This window comes from Saccostrea cucullata, unplaced genomic scaffold (assembly GCF_032062105.1).
Source record: "Saccostrea cucullata isolate Sc308-1 unplaced genomic scaffold, CSIRO_AGI_Scuc_v1 ctg5480, whole genome shotgun sequence".
Lineage (NCBI taxonomy): Eukaryota > Metazoa > Mollusca > Bivalvia > Ostreida > Ostreidae > Saccostrea > Saccostrea cuccullata.
This window is the reverse complement of record NW_026933145.1, coordinates 31051-42601: the sequence shown is the minus strand read 5'-3', so window position 1 is coordinate 42601 and position 11551 is coordinate 31051. Positions and strand designations below refer to the sequence as shown.

The following is an 11551-nucleotide window of genomic DNA, read 5'->3' as shown; positions in this document are numbered from 1 at the left end:
TGTGATACATACTATCAGCCCCCACATTCTCGTGCAGTGACTCAATGTCAAAATTTTAATAGCCAAGTTAAAACGTGTTTCCAGAAATCTAACAACATAATAGACAAATGTAATAAAACAGGAAACTGGCCATATAAGGATCCAGATATTCAATGGGCATGTGAATCTATGCCACCAGGTTCCTTGCCATTGTGGCCCAAAAATGGCAATGGTCAAAATAACACGTATAAAAATATTTATTGTGCATTATGTAATCCCCCAGAATGGTCTGATGCGTCTGTAGACAAATGTCAAGCCACATGGATCAACGAACAGATGTGCAATTTTTTTCCCCGAATTAATTTTGTACATCCATACAAGAATATCTTTTGTAATTTCTGTACAACATTTCGACGTCCTAAAAAGCGCAGTTGCACACGCGAAGAAACAGTGCATGTCGCAGCCGTCAACGTACTAGATCGATATTTCTCATTCTCCTCATACTTCTTACCCTTACCCGTACCTGCCGTAAAATCCTTAAATTATTTATACGCATATCCAAGGGACAATTTCAGCATTGGAGCAGCCAGTGAACGTCAATGTACGGAAGCACAGAACCTTTACCCGATAATGGTATTTGTATTTCTGTAGTCTATCTCACAGTCAATTTCTGCTTTGTTTTTGAACTAGTGCAATACTTTGTTCCTAAATGACATTAAAGCACTTATATTTTCTGTTTTAGGGAGGCTGCAGAAACATCACATGTTATCCCGGGAAAACTCTGAATCTTGGTAAATCTTGTATGCCACTATTTAGAGAAGCACGAAATCTTCGATACCACATTGATGCCTATTTCAACTGCTCTACACAGTATAACGCTTCTATTGGGGATATCATGACACATATTCATCGATTTACATTCTCTAAATTGCAGTCTCTCTTTGGACAAAGTTCTTTGAGAGAACTGATAACGAACATTGATAAACCATGTAAGCGAGAAACTTTTCTGGAGAATTATTTTCAACTGCATTTGAGTTTCAAATTATTTTTTGAAAATCCAGTCCAGAGACTTCAAAGAGAATTAAATATATTAGATATCAAGTACAAGTTTAGCATTCCCGGTTTTATTATGATTTCCAATGTACCTTCCGCCGAATCTTATTGGTTTTGTTCTTTTTACTATAATGATTGTTCTTATAATCGGATTAAATATCGTGAAGTTCGAGTAAGCAACCTTTTAGTTTGCACTCAAATAGAGTTTAGTCCAGAAGAATTCGAAATTTATGAAACTGGAAAGAATACTTTTATGCTTCTAAAAATGTACAACATAACTTTAGAAGCTGATGATTTTGACATTTTGCCCGAAGGCACTGCACGAGTATGTGTCTCTACCTTGCGCAAGATTCACGGTGACACAAGAACGACTTTTAAACTTAATTTGAAGAAAAGCACACAGCATTCCATCACAGACGTTGTTTTACTGACTTTATCCAGTATTTTTCTCTTTATAACGTTTTGCACCTACTGTATATTCCATGAGCTTCGGACATTGCCAGGAGGAACTATTATGATTCTCGTTGCCGTTTTGTTCACGACAGACGTTTTCATCCTTACGGGCAGCGGGAGGGAGATCAATACTACAAGATGTGTAGTTTACGGTATAATTACCCACTACCTGTGGCTGACCTCATTCTTCTCTATGAACATATGTAGCTTTCATTTGTATCGGGTTTTTCACTCAAAATTTGCTCGGGTCAACCAAACTAACAAATGGGGCATCTTAGGTAAATATTCTATTTATGTCCTTGTTACTCCACTGTTGGTGGTTTCATGCAACATAGCAGTGACGATGACAAAACAAAGCTATATCGGATACGGAAAAGTAAAATGCTTTATAGATAAAAGCCTGCACCTGATCGCATTTTTCCTCATTCCTATTGGGCTGCTGTGTATAATGAACTTATTTTTTTTTATTAAAACCTTGTCCACAATAATCCGATCTCCCAAAGTCCGCAAAAACAAAGCAAAGACAAATGAGTTCTCCATATTTGCGCGCTTATTCACAATAACCGGAGCGACATGGTTGTTACAGATTCTGAACGGCTTTCTAGAAGAGCCAGCGTTTTCCGATGTGGTTGGCGTAGTAAACAGTCTTCAAGGTGTATTAATTTTCATTGCATTCATGTGCAATAGAAGAACGCTGAAATTATATCAAAGATTAATTTTACAATGTTGGAAGAAAGAAGGTTCCACAACAAATGTTACCTAAAGTACGCCCCCCCCCCCAAAAAAAAAACCGCTCCTCAAATCCGGAACTTTAGTGTGACATATGACTATTCAGTGCTTTATTTATATTGCGCATTCATAGAGTAAATTTTTATGTGCATTTGGAAAACGCATATAATATATATCAAAGATTAATTTTACGACGTTGTGAGAAAGAGGGTTGCACAATGCATGTTGCTAAATGTACCGAAAAAACGCTTATCAAATGCTTAACTTCAGTGTGTTACATGGCTATTCAGTGCTTTATTTATACTGTGCGTTCATATAATTTCTTCTTCCAATCGATTTTCTTAGAATACACTGTACATATAAACCAAATAGCGCCTTAATACTTAGTCTAACTACTAGGTCTTATGGAGGAGCCTCAGTGTCTTTTTATTTTAATTCAGCGCTGTAAGGACCAGTGTGTCTGAGCAATGATAACAATGTTCTAGCTGAGAAATGTAACATTACAAAATAAAAAATTAAACTGCTTCAGATATTTAATTTCAAATTTAAATTTTGTATTTTCATATTTGTAGGGAAAATAAAAATCATTATCTATTTTTCTTTTTTTAAATCCAGTAAACAACCCATTCCATTAGTTAGAGGTACCTATGAAAATCAACAATAGATATGTATGTGCTATTCAAAAGAATTCAGTTACTTCTAGATATAAATTATGACAAGAGGTCCATAGGCTGCAACCCTAACCTGAGTGATTTTGGACCTGCTGTTTTTACCTGATTTCCCCCCTTGTAATACCTATTGTGATCCCGTCCTACACCAGAGGTAATATTTTGATTTAATTCAGCATCTGCACTATACCACCAGGCAAGTTGTTCTTTAGGAAAATATTTTCCTATACATGTATAAATATCAAGTTAAAACTTAGATTTCATATTGCAGCCTTGCTCTACCAAAAAGGGCCATGATTTTGAACATTATAGAATCTACACTACCCCATTATGCTTCTACATACGTTTCAGCTTTTATGGTACAACAGTTATTGAAAGAGGATTTTTCTTATATATTTCAAAAAAAAAAAAAATGAATTTCCTATTTTGGGCCCGCCCTACCCTCACTTTATCAATTCGATATTCGACATCGTAATGATGACAATGTTGATTCGTTATTGTGATTAGATTGTCTACTTTGTTTGTATGCATTATAAAGACATTGCAAAGTTAACAATGTTGATGCAATATTGCGTTACTCTACATTGTTATTGTTTCTACATGACAACATTGTCAACGTCGACATCGCAATGTAAACAATATCAATACAATATCGCGTATACATCGTCTACATTGTAATTATTTTTACATTGTATGTCAACATCGTCGACATCGCAATGTAACAATGTTAAAACTCGATATCGAACAACACTGTAATGCCGATGATGTGAACGATGTAAACAAGAAATATAAGAAGGTAATGTTGACAAGATGTCGACTCAATATCAACCAACATTCCAATGTCGACGATGTAAACGATGCCATTAAGAAACAAGAGGCCCATGGGCCACATCGCTCACCTGAGCACTGTTGCTAGTAAAAGTATAAATTGGTTTATTATTGAAAAGGTAAAATCCAAAAGTTGTCCCATGAACAATCATGGATTTTCTATCTTTGAGAAGATGATTTTTAAAGTATTTTTCTATATATTTATATGTAAAACTTTGGTCGGCCATTTTGGCCCCGCCCTACCCCTGGGGGTCATGATTTGAACAAACTTGAATCTACACTACCTGAGCATGCTTCCACATAAATATGATGAATTATGGCTTGGTCATTCTTGAGAAGAAGATTTTTAAAGAATTTTCCTATATATTTCTATGTAAAACTTTGGTCAGCCATTTTGGCCCCGCCCTACCCCCGGGGGTCATGATTTGAACAAACTTGAATCTACACTACCTGAGGATGCTTCCATATAAATATGATGAATTATGGCTTGGTCATTCTTGAGAGGAAGATTTTTAAAGAATTTTCTTAGATATTTCTATGTAAAATTTAGGTCAGCCATTTTGGCCTCGCCCTATCCCCGGGGGTCATGATTTGAACAAACTTGAATCTACACTACCTGAGGATGCTTCCATATAAATATGATGAATTATGGCTTGGTCATTCTTGAGAAGAAGATTTTTAAAGAATTTTCCTATATATTTCTATGTAAAACTTTGGTCAGCCATTTTGGCCTTGCCCTATCCCCGGGGGTCATGATTTGAACAAACTTGAATCTACACTACCTGAGGATGCTTCAATATAAATATGATTAATTATGGCTTGGTCATTCTTGAGAAGAAGATTTTTAAAGAATTTTCCTATATATTTCTATGTAAAACTTTGGTCGGCCATTTTGGCCCCGCCCTACCCCCGGGGGTCATGATTTGAACAAACTTGAATCTACACTACCTGAGGATGCTTCCATATAAATATGATGAATTATGGCTTGGTCATTCTTGAGAAGAAGATTTTTAAAGAATTTTCCTATATATATCTATGTAAAACTTTGGTCGGCCATTTTGGCCCCGCCCTACCCCCGGGGGTCATGATTTGAACAAACTTGAATCTGCACTACCTGAGGATGCTTCAATATAAATATGATGAATTATTGCTTGGTCATTCTTGAGAAGAAGATTTTTAAAGAATTTTCCTATATATTTCTATGTAAAACTTTGGTCGGCCATTTTGGCCCCGCCCTACCCCCGGGGGTCATGATTTGAACAATCTTGAATCTACACTACCTAAAGATGATTCCATATAAATATGATGAATTATGGCTAGGTCATTCTTGAGAAGAAGATTTTTTAAAAAATTTCCTATATATTTCTATGTAAAACTTTGGTCGGCCATTTTGGTCCCGCCCTACCCCCGAGGGTCATGATTTGAACAAACTTGAATCTACACTACCTGAGGATGATTCCATATAAATATGATGAATTATGGCTTGGTCATTCTTGAGAGGAAGATTTTTAAAGAATTTTCCCATATATTTCTATGTAAAACTTTGGTCGGCCATTTTGGCCCTGCGCTACCCTCGGGGGTCATGATTTGGACAAACTTTAATCTACACTATCTGAGCATGCTTCCATATAAATATGATGAATTATGGCTTGGTCATTCTTGAGAAGATTTTTAAAGAATTTTCCTATATTTTTATATGTAAAACTTTGGTCGGCCATTTTGGCCCCGCCCTACTCCCAGGGGTCATGATTTGAACAAACTTGAATCTACACTACCTGAGGATGATTCCCCATAAGTTTTATCTTTCCTGGCACAGTGGTTCTTGAGAAGAAGATTTTTAAAACATGCCACCAAATTTTCATTAATTGCCAATTATCTCCCCTTGAATGAGGGCGTGGCCCTTCATTTGAACAAACTTAAATCCCCTTCACCCAAGGATGCTTTGTGGCAAGTTTGGTTGAAATTGGCCCAGTGGTTCTTGAGAAGAAGTTGCAAATGTGAAAAGTTTACAGACAGACGGACAGACAGACGGACAGACGGACGCCGGACAAAATGTGATCAGAAAAGCTCACTTGAGCCTTCGGCTCAGGTGAGCTAAAAAGAAAGCAATGTTGAAACGTTATCGACTCGACATCGATCAACATTGCAATGTCGACGATGTAAACAATGTAATTAAAAAAAAGAAGGCAATGTTGAAACGATGTCACCTCGATATCAACCGACATTGCAATGTCGACGATGTGAACGACTTAAACAAAAAAAGGAAATGTTGACACGATGTTGACTCGATATCGACCAACATTGCAATGTCGCCGATTTGAACGATGTAAACAAGAAAAATAAGGAGGCAATGACAAGATGTCGACTTGATATTGACTAACAATGCAATGTCGACGATGTGAATGACGTAGACAAGAAAAATTAGAAAGCAATGTTGGCACGATGTCCACTCCATATCGACCCACATTGCAATGTCGACGATGTGAACGATGTAAACATGAAAAATGAAAAGGTAATGTTGACAAGATGTCGACTCAATATCGACCAACATTACAATTTCGACGATGTAAACAAGAAAAATAGAAATCAATGTTGAAATATTATCGAATCGATATCGACCAACATTGCAATGTTGACGATGTGAAGGATGTTACCAAGAAAAATAAAAATGGCATTGTTAACACGAAGTTAACTCTTGATATCAACCACCATTGCGATGCTGAAGATGTGTACGATGTTAACAAGAAAAAAAGGAACGCAATGTTGACATGATGTCGATTTGATATTGACCAACATTTCAATGTCGCCGATTTTAACAATGTAAACAAGAAAGATATAAAAAGGCAATGTTGATATCAACCAGCACTGCAATGTCGACGATGTGAACGACGTTAACAATAAAAATAAGAAAGCAATGTTGATACGATGTCGACTGGATAAAAAACTGTTAAGCGATACTCATACGTTCCACTGTTACATTGTGAAATATGGCCAGCCAATCGACCCAGTCTAAAAAGGGAGCGCTCGATGATATGGACAGTAACACCATTAACACCAGTACTAGTGATTGAGAAACTTCAAAGGAACGTAAAACTTTCAGATGAAAGATGTCATACACGGTACTTTTATACACAATACTCTAGCAAACCTTCTATTAAGGATTGATGGACAAGGTTTCCATCTGGACGACGTTACAGAGGACATAAGAGGAAAACAAGGCATTCAGAAACTATTAGAAAATGTACAAGAACAGGCTATATATATAACCACTGAGCTGCAGGAAAAACAGAAGATGGAAAGAGAACTTAGCCGAATGAAGGATTACATAGTCCGACTAGAGTATTGTGTAAAGACTAAAATAGCCACTTGCATATCTTTAGCTCAGGTGACCCTGATTTAATAGGTGATCTTGGGATCAGATAATACTGTCTTAAACCTGCCTTGAGCTGTACTCAGGTGAGAAGTAGTTGGGTTGCAAACCTGTGACTCAACTCTTTCTTACCTGAATACGGCTTAAGATTATCTCATTCATTGAAAATAATAGCAACAAGACAGAAGTCAGCAATTTTTTTCTGAATTAGAAAAAGAAATTTTGTTAGAGCTTATCCATGCTAGGAAGGACATCATAGAAAATAAGCAGAATGACGGCAGAATGGTTAGTAAAAAGAACACAGAATGGATAAATATTGAGAAAGAATTTAATTCGAGACATGGTGTAAACAAGAGAACCATAAATCAGTTGAAATCATTATGGAAAAATCTAAAAGCCAGAACGCAGTCTGCTGTTGCTAAAGAGAGGAAAGACAAGAAAAAGACAGGCGGAGGACCATCTGGGAAAAGCTTAGATAAAATTTCCAGCACCATTATCCGAAATGCTTCCTCAGCAAAATTTTAGTTTGCAAAACCCATGTGACGATGACGCAAGTCTCCATGGCGATGAACCAGAAGATGACAATGAAGATTCTGATGATAATGACGAGGTATATTTTGTCAACATTATTGGATTAAAAGAATTTCAATGAAAATATTTTTAATATATGTATGCGCTGTAGATTTTATTTTCAACCTTTACATATAAGTCTGCGATCCCACCATTCTTGCCAAATTACGATCCCGTGAGGATCCGGGTTAGAATAGGTCCTCAGTACCCCCTTGCTTGTCGTAAAAGGCGACTAAATGGGGCGGTCTTTCGGATGAGACCGTATAAACCGAGGCCCCGTGTCACAGCAGGTGTGGCACGATAAAGATCCCTCCCTGCTTAATGGCCCTGAGTGCCGAGCAAAGGCCCAAATTTGCAGCCCTTCACCGGCAATGGTGACGTCTTCATATCAGTGAAATATTATGGAGAGGGACGTTAAACAGTATACAATCAATCAATCAATCAATCTTGCCAAATTACGAGAACATGAATAAGATCCGGCGCACCCATCATTTACAATAATTCTATATAAATATTCAGCTATTAAAAATAAAAATGTGTGGTTTAAAAATACATGTTCAAACAAAAAAACATAACATCAATGATATATTTTATTTACTCATAATATTTCCAATGAATGTTTCACTGTTCACAGATATTGACTACTAACACAATTCAGGAAGATGCGCTGATAATGTCGAAAGAATCCATCAAACCGCAACCACCTGTGCCCAGAGTCCCTGGTACCAAACGAAAAGCTGCTGGTCCCGGACGTCAAGACCAAGTCAAGAATAGACTCCTGGAAATAGCAGAAATAGAACATAAGAAGAAAATGGCAATCCTGCAGTTGAAAGAGGACATACTAATGTTTAAGAAACAGAAACTAGAAAATGAAATAAAATCAAGTGAACCTAAGTTGCCTGTACCTCCAACCACTACTTATGGAAGTACAGATTCTAACAACAACTGTGGCTCTTTCTGCTCAATTTATAGTATAAAGCCTACATTAAACATTTGAAAAGTGAAAAATTAAATTTATAATAAATTTAACTTACTTGTTTGGAGTTTTTTTCTCTCCAGAAATGCCTTATCAAAACTGCTCTTCAAGCTTGTCCCCCTTGGTTTGCACTGGAACAACTGTATCTGCTTCATCCTCATCATCTGGTACCGGTATGGCAGCTTTCTTGGCAATATTATACAATACTGCGCAAGCAATAATAACGTGCAAAGTTGTAGAAATCTTAAATCTCAACTGGTTTCTAAGGCAAGGAAAATGTCTTTTTCAAATGCCAAATACATTTTCAATCTTAACTCTACTGTTACTTTAAAGCAAAATTAAAGCGTCTCTCTTGTGGTGTCCAGCAAGTAAGAAGGGGTGTTATTAAATAAGGTTTGAGAGCGTATCCATTATCTCCAATCAAAATCCCAGGAATATTTCTTCTCTCAATATTAGCACAGACACTACTGTTCTAAAAAATCCGACTGCCATGTGTACTTCCCGGCCATCTTGCAACCACATTTGTAAGCATAAGATCATTGTCACAAATTGCCTAAACATTAATGGAGAAAAAAATCCTTTCCTGTTTCGAAAAATTTCTGCCGTGTCACCTCCGGGTGATTGTATTGGAATATGGTTACAGTCTATTGCACCCACAATTCCCGGAATACCATTATGGTTCATAAGACCGCTTAAGATTTCAGTTAGTTTATTTCCTAATGGAAATACTACATAATTCTTGTAAAGCGATGCCAATACAGATGATACTCTCTCATCACAATTCGAGAAGCTAAACTTTCATGAACTCCAAAGAGATCTCCAGAAACTCGGAGGAAACACCCAGTTGCGTAAAACCGTAAAGCTATTCGTAGTTGGTCAAGTGGTGATATTGATGAAACTTTCGTTTTGGCTACAGTTGTTCCCAAATTTCATTTAAAAATTCAATTACACATTCCTTTCTTAAACGAAATCTGTCTATAAATTCTTCCGAATAATTCAAAAAAGGGTTTGTCCTGTCTCTTACCACTCTTTCTCGCCTGATAAGTCTTTCCACTAAATAAATTTGGTCTATCTCATCAAAATAATACTCCATCACTTATAAACCTTCCTTTAAACCTGCCCATTACCTGGTTTACATTTAACCACAATGCTGATAAATCAGAGTGGTCTTCAAGTGATTTGATAATTTTGAACCTGACTTAAGTCTAGATTACCTTGAGCCAGGCTTAAACCAAACATGTGCAAGCGGCCATTAGTGAACAAATTCTAGAGCTTAGATCCAGAGCAATTGAAGACAATATCATAGTAAGTGGAGTAGATGAAAAGGCGCCCGAGATAAAATAAAAAAGTCCTGAAAACCTCGCCAAGATCATTAGAAACGTGTTTGTAGATACCGGGAGAGACTGTTGATAGCGTTCAGATTTATAGAGTTATTAGAATGCGAGAGTACGACAAGCAAAGGAAATACCCTAGGCCTATTTGTGGTCAATTTGCTAACAAATCACACAAGGATATTGTAATGAGGCACATTTAAATTCTTAAGGATAAGCAGTCGCCAATAAGAATGCTCCGACATCAACCGGAAAAACAGAGAAAAAAGCGAACATCTTTATGCTGTACAGAAACAATATGCGGACCGTAACATTGAGACTGTTGAAAGGTCAAAACCTCGTTTTCACACAAAGCAAATCTGTGTAATGAATAAAATTTACAGCCGACCTATGGCCGATGAAATCATCAATGGAGAAGAGGTCAAGATCGCGATCAGTACGGGGAAGACAACAGAAGACAATGGAAACCGGTTTGCTGCCCACTTAACGCCAGTAGATTCCTATCAATAGGTGAGACGATCGCTTGTAGAAGTTATATTATGCGGACAGATAACACTACCAGAGCGAGCCACGATATTTATGCGTTTCGGTTCACCAGTAATGACTGCACGACACACGAGGGGTCGAAAGATGACGGCGAGCACGGAACCGGGAGAATGCTACTAAAGACACTGGCTGATAATGACATGAATAACGCACTAGTGGTCGTTTCGTGGTGTTGCGGCAGTAAGATCGAACCTAGACGCTTCATGCACATCACAGAGGTTGGGATGAGTGCCGCAAGAAATATGCGAGTTCCCGTCTGACGCTTTAAAATGTAAATTATGAAAAGTCACTGGCTAAAAATATTAACATATAGTAAATTACTTTTTCAATTAGTTAGCATTTGTGTACTTTCATCGAATTTGACTATTACGGTAATTTTGCATGGACAAAAATATTAATTTTAGTGGTTTTCAATATGATTATATTCATGCTGCTTATAATTTCTGGATAAATTATAAATGTTCATGTTTGATACAATGGAATTCGCAAGTTTATACGTCGCTATTTTTGTGGGTTTTTTTTCAAAGTCTCGATTTCCAGTATAGAAACCGTGCAACATTGATCGTTTATACATGTAAGTTTCGATCAAGTTTTACTCTACCACTCAACACAGAGAGGAGTCTGTGTGCATAATTTCAATTTAAAATAGTGCAAAGTGTGACATTTTGATATGGATAAATTTTTGTTGTAATTATATTCCCGATATATTTCTTCAATAGAAAAAAAAAACAAACATAGTAACTACAACAAATTTTAATTAGGAAGAAAGGAACCAAATACTAAAGAACTTGAGTATATAGAGTTTCTCTCAACTGAAACTAATTTTCTATAGTTTTAACAATTTTCTTAAAAGATTAACTTAAAATTAGGGTTTTTGGTCTGTTTTGCACATTTTGAAAATCACAGCAAGTGTGTTTGAGCTTAAAATCTACTTTTCTGCATTGTACATATATACTGATTTGTACGTTTTTACATCTCTTTTTTTCTTGCTGTTGGGGAACAGTAAACTTTTTTATGCACTCATTATGGAATGGGTGACTATCCATGT

At 36.6% G+C, this 11551-nt stretch overlaps 1 pseudogene; it reads right to left on the bottom strand.

The window, feature by feature from the left end:
* Positions 1–8675: 8675 nt before the first annotated feature.
* On the bottom strand, positions 8676–9750 carry LOC134237392 (putative nuclease HARBI1; annotated as a pseudogene).
* Between the last annotated feature and the right edge of the window lie 1801 nt (positions 9751–11551).